The sequence below is a fragment of the Ischnura elegans genome, chromosome X (genome assembly GCF_921293095.1).
Source record: "Ischnura elegans chromosome X, ioIscEleg1.1, whole genome shotgun sequence".
NCBI classification, from domain to species: Eukaryota; Metazoa; Arthropoda; class Insecta; order Odonata; family Coenagrionidae; genus Ischnura; species Ischnura elegans.
Window position 1 is genome coordinate 120,562,306 of NC_060259.1, and position 13,268 is coordinate 120,575,573.

At 39.1% G+C, this 13,268-nt stretch overlaps 1 protein-coding gene and 1 long non-coding RNA gene across 11 annotated transcripts in view; one reads left to right on the top strand and one right to left on the bottom strand.

The window, feature by feature from the left end:
• LOC124171552 (Golgi reassembly-stacking protein 1-like) overlaps positions 1-13,268 on the bottom strand; it is a 66,303-nt gene that overhangs the window by 31,362 nt on the left and 21,673 nt on the right. The window lies entirely within an intron of this gene.
• Positions 7,245-9,492, top strand: LOC124171554. Its single transcript, XR_006867845.1, has 3 exons — positions 7,245-7,777; positions 8,479-8,547; positions 8,652-9,492. It is a non-coding gene; the product is annotated as an uncharacterized LOC124171554 (long non-coding RNA).

A 13,268-nucleotide genomic window follows, 5' to 3' on the forward strand; every position in this document is an offset into this window, starting at 1 on the left:
AGGATATTATTGACCGGGAATAATTTAAGCAATAATATACATGGAGCATTGACTGAATTCACCTATTTTACATATTTATCCTTCGCGTATACATGTATCTAGCTTATATAGAGAGAAGTTACTTTTAAATGCTTGTAATTTCAAATGAAATATTGCTATTGTGATCAAGTTCTCATCTTTTACATTTGTTCTCTTATCTGTTAACACAGTGATATAGCAGGAAAGAAATCTTTCTCAGTCCATGTTTGCCGAAGGGATCCAAATTGCTTAAAGGCACTTAGATGCGAACGATGTCTCAGACATTTGAGCTCCTGGATTGCTTTAATTACATCCACTGAACCCCGGGAATTTTGCTTTTGTAGTAATTTCTGTAATTCTCCCAACCCCAGCATCAACTTCTCTGTCTCCATTGATTCAAGGCCATGAATTTTTTGTTTTTAAGGCAGGGTTCATGTCTGTAGACGGAACTTCTTGGGGATCAAAAACTAGATCTTTTCAAATACCTGTTTTTTTGCTTAGGTCTTCTACCATAAGAGAACTAAGTTTGGGTGATGCCTATTTAGCCATCTGCATAGGTATTGACTTTACAGCAGCTGCGTTAGAGGTTTTCATGTTTCGCAGATGTAATAAGTGGTTTTATCTAAAAAAAAAGTACTCTTATGAATATTCTCGAGGCTCATTTTTAACTTTTAACTCTTTCAAAATGGTGGAGTTCTCTCCTTAGCATGAATGCAGGACTGCGCTCCATGAGACTCTTCGGTCCCCTCTGTATGGAGCATTTATGCTGGACATCTGTTAAGAAAGGTCTTGCAGATAATAAAACACTCTCAACACCAACCTTTTCTGATCCTTCCTAGTGGGCATTTTGCATTATCTTGGACTCTGAGGGTAGTTGGTCTCTCTCCTTTCGTGGTTTATAACCCTACCAGTGGCATTGGTTCACTGTCAACTCATGCTTTGTTTATGTGAATTTATATCTAAATCTATATAGATGATTGTTGATTGCACGTAAATTGCAGTCTTCCAATTGAATTCCTTGATTTATTCTGAGAATATTAAAATTTTGAATGAAGCTCTACTGTCAGCATTAATGAATTTACTGCAGTAACAATTTCCATGTTGATTTTATACTGAAAGCGAGATATAAGTTAACATTTATGGTAGAATTTCGTTTAAAAATTGTAAACGCTGCCAAAAGACAAAGAATTCAGTTCTTAGTTTATATTTTTTGAGAAAGAACCATATATTTATTTCGCAATCTAACTGAATGAACAATTGCATGACTGCGGTCCCTTGCAACAAAGAGGGGTAATAAGAGACAAGGGTCTAGGTAAATGCTTGCGGATTTCGGCAGTTTTTGCACAGATTTTGCCAGTCCATGGTGTTGGCCTGTGTTGGGTCCCGAAACTAAGACTTTGCGAACCCACGAATGTCATAAAAGGAGGAGACCAAGGAAACGTATTTTCGGCATTAGGCCTGCGTAGGAAAATCTCAGACGAAGATTTTCGTCTCCCGGGTCAAGAAACATCCTGCCGTACATTTCCGTCATTAGCAGCGAAAGGGTTAACTCTTTATAGAATATGAGCATTTGGATAGTTTGTTGGAAATAGTAATCTTGATTTAAACTCGCGCCAAGTTCTTTTTGCACAGTGTGTTTCAGCTGTTTCTATTTTATTTGTGTGCTTCTTTTGTTTGTCTGTATAAGTTCCCACTTCCGGTTTTTCTAATGAAGATTTCACACCTATACAGCCATGTGTTAATTAATTAATTATCCTACCCAATCCTAACATAGTTTGAATCCTCCAGTAATTTTATTAAGTCAACCATCAGATTCCCATGGCATTTTGGCTACTTTTTAGACATCGTGAATACGGTTTAGACATCCTCTGGACAAACAAGTCGCCTTATTTCCTCGAGTGTGTTTCTTTGTGGAAATCATGAATTTTCTCCAATTCATGGGCGATTTTCACCAACTCAGACGCGATTTTCATTTTTTTTCCTTCTGCTCTGCATGAAATTGTTTTTCGAGGCGTATATTTAAGCCGTAATTTTTTCACGGCATTGGCCGCTCACCGACGCGACTAATTTCCGCGGGCCGCCGTTCCCTCTACAGCGCCGTGAAATCCAGAGATTCGTCTTGTCAGAAAGTGGCCTGAATTTTACGGCGCTGAGCCGGGAACGGCAGCTGGCGATAAGTCGTTTCGGCTGAAAGCTGCCACAATGTAGCTCCGTGTGTATTTCACGGAATAGAAAGCGCACAGCCATTTTTTGCCGCTTTCAGACTTTTGCTTTGCTCCGGCCGTCGTCAACGGCACGGCACTGTGCTTTCAAATAACCATTGATCTCAATGCATGTCTTCAAGCGAGTAGAATCGCGCAGTTGACGCATGGCGTTGTTGACAGTCAGCAAGGCAAGGTTCAATCCGGCCCGGCAGTGCGCCGTTTATGGCGTGAAATACACTCAGTGCTACCTTAAGACAACTTCCAAATGCGAGGACTTTTCGCCGGCCGCTGTTCACGGCACGGTTCCGTGAAATTCAGGCCACTTTCGAACAAGACATCTCTCTCACTTTCAAACGAGACATCTCACGGCACTGTGCCGTGAACGGCGGCCTATGGAAATTCGTCGCGTCAGAAAGCGGCCAATGCAGTGAAAAAATTACGGCTTAAATGTACGCCTCGAAAAACAATTTCGTGGGAGAAGCATGAGCAGAAGAAAAATATGGTGAAAATCGCGTCTGAGTTAGTGAAAATCGCCCATGAATTGGAGAAAATCGCAATTACCACGAAATTCGCGCATTCGCGGGAAAACCGCGGAAATCGCCTTTTTCGCGGGAAAACCCCGGAATAGGGAAGTGCACTAGTGTTTCAAATGCACCAAACACATTTTTTAAATTAGAGTTCAGAATAACATAATGTCGTAAAACCACAGTTTAAATCCTAATAGTGAATACTTTATTCGAGATGACCGTCTGAAATATGGAAAAATTCAAAGGCCGCGAAAACGGGTGTCCATGTTGAATATTGGCCGTGACGTCACAAGGCAGTAGCAGAAGGCAGCTTCTACACCGTTTAGTTCTACCACTATTATTGCATAGAAAAATTACAGAATTTGAGGGTATCCGTTTTTTGCTGTCATAAAATATCTTCAGAATATATATGTGGGTGCTTCTCTTTTGAGTAAACGACTTCATCATTGCGTAATATATTAATATTCATTTACGTGTCAACTTCAAGTTTGGATAGTGTAGTACGAATAGCACATTGAATCTTTAATAAATGCATGATGGCATTTATTTTTCGCTGGGTATATTTTGACACAATGCCGTTTATCATGCCAAAACTTTTTTTTGTAAGAACCGAGTTAAACTAATAAACCTATTTCAGACGTTTGCTGCAAGACTTATTCGTTGCGTATGTATTCACGCCGGCCGGAACGTTCGCCCTTCGTAACGAGAATCATGGGATGCTAGCCTTATTTCCGAGCTGGCTGGTTGTTGCAATGGTTCGCTGTCCAGGATGGGTTCAAGAAAAGATAATCTTGGTTGGGAGAAGGAAAATTCCAACGATTTATAAATGGTAGGTACACCAAACTTTGATGTATTTATGGTTACTGAATTTTTGAATAAGGAGGACAGGTTCAACGCTCCACAGAAATGCGAGACGTTAAGGCTAACAAGAGGAGACCGCGTACCTTGCTGCATCTTTTTCAATTAGGGCGTTAGTTAGGCTGTAATTAATTAATTTTCATGCGTTACTTTTTACAAGTTATATATATAAATCCAAAATGTCCACTGTTTCCCAAAGGGTCGGTTGGGGTAGTGGTAGCGTACACGATTCATGGTAGGATAGGACTCACCCGAAGGACCGTGGTTCAAGTCTGCGTCATGGCATTATTTTTTGTTATCTTCATTGTGATCATACGGCATCAAGTTTATCATTAATTATAATTGCAGCAATCATTGACATGAGACAATTTTTTTACCATCATTATGGCGTTTAGGTATTTTAGCAATGTCATTACAAACGCAGAGATACGATGACTACAAGGGTTGGTGTGCGTTAAAATGTTAATTTTTTCTTTGAATATACTGACCAACTTCCACATTAAAAATGAAAACCACTCTTGCAAGAGCACATACCATTAAAGGCTCGCGGCAAGCAACAATATGCGTACAGGCATAATTAATAAGAACACAAAGCGAATATAAATTGCCATATATCTCGAACACTTGTAATTCACATTACTCCAAAGGGAGTTTACTTACTCAGTACATACCTCAGTACCTTGTACTCAGTACCTACCAGTTTACCTCAGTAGCAGTGCTAAAAGAACCATTCTGAAATATAATTTCTACTAACAAATAGGATGAAATAAAAGTTGATGACCCTGGACCGGGCGCGCTGGCGTATAAAATACGTCAATCTTTGAAAACCAAGGATTTCGACATTGTACGTACATTCTGGGCTATAATGGTCTCGTGTATTCTTACAATGTACTTATACTGCCTATATTGCGAGTTTTCAAAGTTCGAGGTATTGTAGCTAATTTTTTGGATCAGCAAGATGAACCCGTCACCAGTGGAGTACAAATTACGCCGCGCGACCTGCCGTGTACCTTTATATCTGTATCGCCTATAAATGTACTAATTTCAACAAATAAAGATTAACTTTAACAAAAATCGTTTGTTATCATATATGCACATATCATGGGCAAAGTACGCATTTTGCCCGGTCGTGTAAAAAAACAGTCGCGCCATAATTCTTTAACCAAACTACTTTCAGTTTATAAATTACGTAGGTCTACGCGGAAGATGCTATATTTTGACTCAACACACTTTCTGATGTGACTGAGGTACCTATTAAGTAAATTATTATAATATAAATATCAATTTGATCTTACAATACCTTCAAATGATCTTCAAAACAGAATATCATCGATAGGTAAGAGTCAGGAGCAGCCTTGAACCATTTATTCCGTATAGCTTGTGCTTAAGGCACGGGAATGAATATCTTCTCCAGGCTTTTGTTTCGACGTCGAGATGAAATTGGGAACAAAAAATCATTTATAATTCTATTTTGAATTCATGTTTTCGGTACTAGACGACATTTTTAGGAAGCAAACGCCATCGATTCCCGGAAACTCTCGCCGCGCTAAAGAAGGCGACGGAATTCAGCGATACTCCACTGGTGACTACTGCCTTGTGACGTCACATCTCAATCAAGATGGAGGCACTGTGTTTCAGCGCAACGTGAAATTTTCCGACTTTCAAAACGTTTTAAAGTGCATACTCCAGATGCAGAAAATAAAAGTGACTATACTAATGTTTCTTTTTTAGGCTAAACTTTCAAATTCAGCAATAAAAAAAAATTAGTGCACTTCCCTATTTGCGTTAAAATTCGCGTTATCGCATTTGCGACTTTTGCATGTCCCTACTCATTGCCAATGACGTTTTTTTGAGTTGTAACAGAAACGAAAATGAATGCTGAAAATGTAGTTCGAAATAATACTTCTCCAAATGTTAGAATAGCGTCATGGAATAAGTCTTGAGTCCAAGATAATTGGAAATTTTTTGGACTTCAATTTCCGAAATGGGAAATATTTCTCTTAGTAGATTATAATATAATTGGAAAAAATCTGAAATATATAATCTCCCTGTTTTTTCCAAATGCATATATCGAGATAGCTTCTGCACATATTGCGCACTATGCACTTAGAAATGTGGTTGAAGGCGAACACTTACCCAGTTATCCATTTTACAAAATACGACCCTTGCATGATACATTCTATGCAAGTATGAGTGAAGTGTGCTACGCGGAAAGGGCTGTGAGTCTAGACGAATCCGTGGTTCTATGTAGTTGACGTTATCCACGGTTACTATTAAAACAATTCATTCCTAACAAACATCACAAATACAAAATAAAATTATACGTGATCACTAATCAATGCGGTTTGGTTTTGGATTGCTTGATACATTTTGGCACCGAGAGTAAAGAAGTGGAGGGAGCAGGGAACGCTGAGAAAGTGACTCACAAATTCTTGGCAAATTTTAAAAATAAGGGGTACACTGTGTACATGGATAACTTTTACGACAGCGTGAACCTTTCCCAATGTCTGCAAAAACATACTGTACAGATAGAGCATACTGTAGAGTCATTCTGCTAATGAAGAAATAAATAACCCTGATATTTTATTGAAAAATTAGAGAAGGGTGAATGTGTGGCTCGCTACAATATAATGGGGGGGGGTGCATTTTGAAATGGAGGGATAAAAGAGATGTGAAGATGATTTCGTCCGAGTATGGACACGATTTTGCGAGCAGGCAGGGAAGGGTTTCAACTAAGCCCAGTATGGTGGACGCCTACAATAAACATATTGGAGGCAAAGACAAGACCGATCAGTTGTTGTCATATTGTCTTTGCATAACAAAAAACTCTCCATTGGTACCTTAAGTTGAGAATATACTTTATTCAGATAATAATTATTCATTCTTTCATTCTATACCAAAGATTTAGTGGGAAACGTAAAAAATTGTTAGAATACCGTGATGAACTAATAAAATCATTGCCAAATGTCTATCCTGAGGCAATACCTTCAATGAGTTCCCCTGAACATATTCACTCACCACATAATTTGGAAATGAAAAGAAAGGGAAGAAAAAAGTGCAGTGAAAAATGTGCCAAAAATAGAGTGAGTGTATAGAGTGAGATCCTGATTGCCCGTAAAAAAAACGACTTTATGCTTTGGGATATTTTCGTAAGTCTAAAATATATCACTGACTTGGTGATGGTTTTCCGGGTTTACACCGCGTTACACAGGGTTTACACCCCGGAAAACCATCACCAATCAAGTAACCACGAAAGCCTCCGAAATAATATCACTGACTTAAATAGCACTCTTCATTCTAGTGTTTTTTTCAGTTTGATTCTTGAAAGTTATCCCAAAACATTGAGTAAATTATGAGTTTGTAATTATTTTACGAGAAAAATATTATTTCATTAAAAATAAAAAAATATTTCATTAAAAATAAAATTTTATCATTTTCGAATGCTCCAAATTTTTAAATATATCTATTTGTTTGCAAAATTAGTCGAAATACATGAACGTTAGAAAAGAATTAAGGGAGATAAAATTTTGTCGTGGAGCGGGTTGCATAACTCATGTGACACGGGTTGCATAGCTTTGCCAATGCTGTGAGCGGAGGACACACCCGTGCGTCCTTCAAATTATTTGTTTAAAACAATCATAGGATCATTATTATCATTTTTTACGGTATCCATAGAGACATATCTACTTAGTTATGCACAAAAACCACTGCCGCTCACGGTGATATTTTTCATCAAAATGGCCAGCAGTGAAAGTGTTAAGCAACTTGATCTTTCATTAATACCTCTTAATTTCTAATTTAAAAAAAGATCTTTAATTAAGTGCGGGATAGGTACTCTCATTCATAGCACTCCACCGGAGTTCATATAAAGCCTTTACAATTCCTACGAGAGACGTTAATTTATCTCACAACTACGTCCCTTTATAGTTCTATTAACACGTTCAACGCTGACTGACGACGATCGTCGTCCGCCGGGTGCTATCCAGTGACGCCGGACGACGATCGTCGTCCAAGTCCGCTCTCCCTTTCCAAGGCCATATACGAGAGACGCCGACCCATAGCGCTTCCATTTTGCTTGTCAGTCGTTCATTAGCCCTCAGAGCGAGTGCATCGCCAGTAGCCGGAGCGACTCATCTCCAGGAAGGTTCCTACAGCTGTTTCTTTTCGGTGGTAAGTTACACTTTTTTTTTTGTTAATTATCACTCTCTTTTTGTGGTTTTAATGTTTACCGACCCCTTTTTAACGTAAAACAACTTTCGTATGTGGTAAAAATCATTAGTTGAAAGTTTTGCATTGTTTTATTTGAGATTTCCTCCCCCCCCCCTTTCACCTCTGCATTCTCCTCGTACCCATATTACGATTTCATCGGTGTTTTTTTATTTTTTTTATAATTTTTTTTTGGAGATATATCGCTTGTGATAAAATTTTGAAATTGCGTTTACAAAATAACTTCGTGAATTTAAAGTTGTTTCCTTTAATTGTATTTTAAAGCAGAGAAGTAAAGTCGTTCAGTAAAATTGTTACATTATGTGAAAAAAAATTCCGTTTTGGACAGATACTCATTATTCTAGTTTAGATTGAGGCTAAGCATTACAATGCATTCCGGACCATGTGATTACATTGCTGCATTTAATTTTACCAGGAATATGCTATTAGCAAATATTTTACGTTTTTTTACTAGTTTGTCTTCAATAGGTGATAATTTGCAGTATTTTACTCCAGTCACTTGTAACTTGAATATTTCCTTTATGACATTCGATAAATATTTATCATCATTTGCGCTTGTTGTTATTGTAATTTTAATAAAAGTACTATTATTGATTTGCTTCAATTTTGCCTGCTGATATTGTTTCTTTTTCTCCTGTATATAGCAAACAAGTGGAAGCGAAATTTTACAAAAATTTCCTGATAACTTCCGATCCAAGTTCTTAGGCAGTAAGGTACGTGATATCATAAACATTACTCAATTATTTCATTGCTATGCGATGTTTTTTCTTGTTATACATTCATATAAACATGTACTTGTAAACATTCTTGTTTTCAGAAAGGAAACGCGGAGGTAACAAGGGGGAATGGACCGCAAAGGGAAGGGACTACCGGGGAAAGGGGTCCCGAAGAAAGGGAAGCGGGGTGTCAAAAGCCAGTCTATTGAGAAAACCACCCAACTCCCCTCATAACCTCCCCTTCCAACCTCCAGCAGTACCCCAGCCCTTCGAGTTCTGGTGAAAGCCACCAGCCCCCTGACACCCCTTCTCGTCCCCCAAGTCCGCAGCCATCGGCCTCGCGGTCATTTCCACCCCCAAAAAGGAAGAGGAGGGAGGAAGAAAGAAGATTCGGGAGGGTGCTTTCTGCAGAGGAGATGGCGGAACTTCTTTCTATGGACGAAGAAAGCGAAGATTCCTCCTTCGGGGAAACGCAGTGGGGATCCTCGGAGGATGAAGAAGAAGGCAGAGTGGGTGATCCCTCAAGATATGCTTCTCCTTCCCCTCCTGGCCCTCTATGCTCTCAGTCCTCTCCCCTTATGACGAGAACTGCGACAAAGACTTACACTTGGACGGAAAAAAGACCAACCCACCCACAATTCCCCTTCACTGACACCCCTGGCCTCAAGACGCAAGACTCAGGAGACGATCCCCGTAAATATTTTGACCTCCTCATGACAGATGACATGGTGGACTTGATAGTGACGGAGACAAATAGACAAGCAGACGTTTTAATTTCTGCTAATGTATTTCCCCGAGCAAGAATAACGAAGTGGAAGCCGCTCACATCGGTGGAATTTTTAACGTTTTTGGGGTTCTCTACCACATGAGCACATGCCCATTAGGCCGGCCCTTATTTTTCAGAATTTCGAAAAGTTATGTTTTCCTGGTCTCATAATGATCCAAATGAGGTTTATATTCACGTGTTAAAATTTGGTTACTTTAAAATAATGGCAACCCGTGCCCCAAGGGCCCTAAGTACTAAGGACCCTCAATTGAGTTTTTTCGGATCAAAAAAATGCTATTCCTAAGTAAAACGTAAAAGTAAAGCCCTTTAGGGCCAATTTTCTGTTGGTTTTGACCTATCTCTAAGCGTTTAGGAGATATCGTCCGTCGTAAAGCAATCCCCCCCAGGGCGCCACCCCGCACAGCGGCACCGCTGAGGTACGGCCCGCACCACTTACTACAGACTTCCCCTCCACCCCCTCCCCTCCCTCGGCAAAGACTTTGCTCCTGACGACAAGATTTACGTGCTAGTGGTACAGTATTGAATAGTTTTGTTCATCTTCAGTCATGATTAATGTTGTTAAGGCCCATAATGTCAATTTTAACTCTTCAACGCCGTATTATGTACGAGTACTGGGTACATACCCCTTAAACCTTGATTTTTTTCCGCCAAACGGCCGCGAACCATTCCAGCAGGCTTTGTTCCATAGTGCTTTTTATGTACAAAATATTATAAGCATGTGATACAATTGTGTCTATGAATTATAAAGGAATGAAGGGAATGGGCAGGGCTTTCAGGGCCCGCACCACTTACTACAGACTTCCCCTCCACCCCTTCCCCTCCCTCGGCAAAGACTTTGCTCACACTGGCAAGATCTAGCCTCTGAAGAAATGTGCTTACCTTAGAAAGAATTTAATTGCCATAATAATACTTGCAATCCAAGAGATGAATTTATTTACACTCTGTCCATGAATTTCGTTACATTAACCAAAATAAAATACATATTCATTGTATTTCTAATTTTTCACTGACATCCCATATTTGGCAATTAAAGTGCCTTTCCGCGCGTAAGGGTTGTACTACGATGAAAAATCACACTCAGTATTAAATTTGGAAAGCCCTCTTTCTTCAAAGTGACTGCCTAAAAATCTTAAATTAGTTTCACCCCTCTCGCTGCACTATTATTTCCCACTTGATGACCCCGAATAATTTGCAAATTGTTCTTGGATGTTCATCCCATCCTCGTATGAGCGCATCAAATAATGGAGTGCATATTAATTTCCACTAATAACTTCATTTTGTTCTCCTCTTTATTTACGTAAGAACGTTATTTCTTCAGCCCAAGCACATTTATCCGAGAGATTAACTGCACTTTCCTCCTCGTGCATCAAAAATTCAATGGTACTGCTCCTTGCATTTTCAAACAAATCATCAAGCTTGTTACGAAATAATCTCTTATCTTCATCTCCACTGTAGTTCGTGCTCTTTTTATGTCGTTGCACGTTCATCCATTCTTTGCGTTATTTTTCCAACTTTTCAATCACCTTATTTTCCATAATAACAGGAATTCTAGTTTTGCACTATGGATGAGACGCATTTCTCACGGTTTTTCTCGCACTAATTGTAAGTCTTATAAATTTCGAACCAATTAGGTGATAGAGAAAACACACTGTACTTCTCTCACTGTAGGTAAATTTGAGCCGAGTATTTCTTCACTTTCTTTTCTAAACAGTTCAATGCCTGGATTTAGTCTTGATTGATACCTTTCCTTTTTGGTATATTCTTAAAATGAACTTCACGTTCATGATAAAGTATTTTTTCCCCACTTTTCCCCTACATCCTAAAAAACTTAGCATTTCCTATCCTTTGCACACTATAGACAAGAAGTATCTCTATCTCTCCACAGTGATCTACATCCGTGAACTGACTGCCTCGTTTCTTCTTCCTTGAATATTTCTATATACTGGAAGCCCTGCCCATTCCCTACATTCCTTTATAATTCATAGACACAATTGTATCACATGCTTATAATATTTTGTACATAAAAAGCACTATGGAACAAAGCCTGCTGGAATGGTTCGCGGCCGTTTGGCGGAAAAAAATCAAGGTTTAAGGGGTATGTACCCAGTACTCGTACATAATACGGCGTTGAAGAGTTAAAATTGACATTATGGGCCTTAACAACATTAATCATGACTGAAGATGAACAAAACTATTCAATACTGTACCACTAGCACGTAAATCTTGTCGTCAGGAGCAAAGTCTTTGCCGAGGGAGGGGAGGGGGTGGAGGGGAAGTCTGTAGTAAGTGGTGCGGGCCGTACCTCAGCGGTGCCGCTGTGCGGGGTGGCGCCCTGGGGGGGATTGCTTTACGACGGACGATATCTCCTAAACGCTTAGAGATAGGTCAAAACCAACAGAAAATTGGCCCTAAAGGGCTTTACTTTTACGTTTTACTTAGGAATAGCATTTTTTTGATCCGAAAAAACTCAATTGAGGGTCCTTAGTACTTAGGGCCCTTGGGGCACGGGTTGCCATTATTTTAAAGTAACCAAATTTTAACACGTGAATATAAACCTCATTTGGATCATTATGAGACCAGGAAAACATAACTTTTCGAAATTCTGAAAAATAAGGGCCGGCCTAATGCCCATTGAGTAGAATATCCGACTATTGGAGTGTAGACCCCCTTTTCAATTATCCTTGCTTTAGGAAATGCATTGGCAGGGACAGGTTCACCGCGATCATGCAAGCTCTGCAATTTGCGAGTAATCCTGGTCGTGATGAGCCGCAATCGTCTGATCGACTCTACAAAATCAGTCCGTCATATTCCGAACCTATTCCTCGTTCCTCTCCCAGCCTAACCTCCAGGGTCCTTGGATTGTCTAAGCACTTTCCGGAGACACATGACATCGACCAAAAACGAAAACGTGTCCCTCAACGACGCTGCACGTTCTATTAGTCTAGAGGGTTCAGGAAGGAGACGGCATATTTTTGCCCCGCCTGTGAGGGATGCCCACCCCTGTGCTTGAAGCCATGCTTTGAAGCATTTCATAGAAATGTTCAATGTTAGTCCTCTCCATGATTTAATGTATTAAATATTATGTATTCCATTATTAAATGTTATGTAAAATTTAAGTATTAAATGATAATAATTTCAAAATATTTTTTATTTTTCCTGGTTTTCGGTCCCCCCACCATGTACCTGGTGAAAACCGTTGTTTCCTTTCGGGAGTGCAGAGGAAGAGCGAAAGATGTAAAATTCTATTGTTTCCTAACTTTGGTATTCCCTCCTGGAACGGGTAAAAAGCATTAGCGCAAGTTCCTAGAAGATAGGGATCAGCACCCGGGTCGGGTTCGGGTGATTAGCACTTCGGAAGTTGTCGTCTAAACCCAATTTTTGTATCCACTTGGAATGTCGTCTCCTTCTCTGTATTATTCCTCCTTTGTTTGTTTCAACGCAAAAATATATTTCCCGGAAATTGCGCCGAAAAAATAAAAACTAGTCTGAAAAATTATGCTTCGAAATATTTTATACATTTTAGTTTCAATGAATGAAAAATCATTTTTTATACATAGATAAATGGTTAGAGCAGGTCCTTTTTTTCATTTAAAACAATATAATTTTGAAATTTGAGAGAATTTACTTTGAGACTCATGACAACTGAACATAATATAACTCATTATTTTCAGAAATAATAATTACGTATAGTTTTCAACAGAAATACCATTGTTAATGCTAAGATAAGTTTTTAAAGAATGGATTTGAACAATATTACAATAACACCGTCAATGGGTAGAAAAACGGCATTGAATTCGATAAAAGGAATTTGTGATCAAATGAACACTAGCCGTCCTTATAGGTGGGGTGAAACTCTCGTCCTCTTAGTGTTAATTTAAATATATGAAATTTACATCTTTATTTGTTTTAAATTCCCACCTCGTCTTTGATT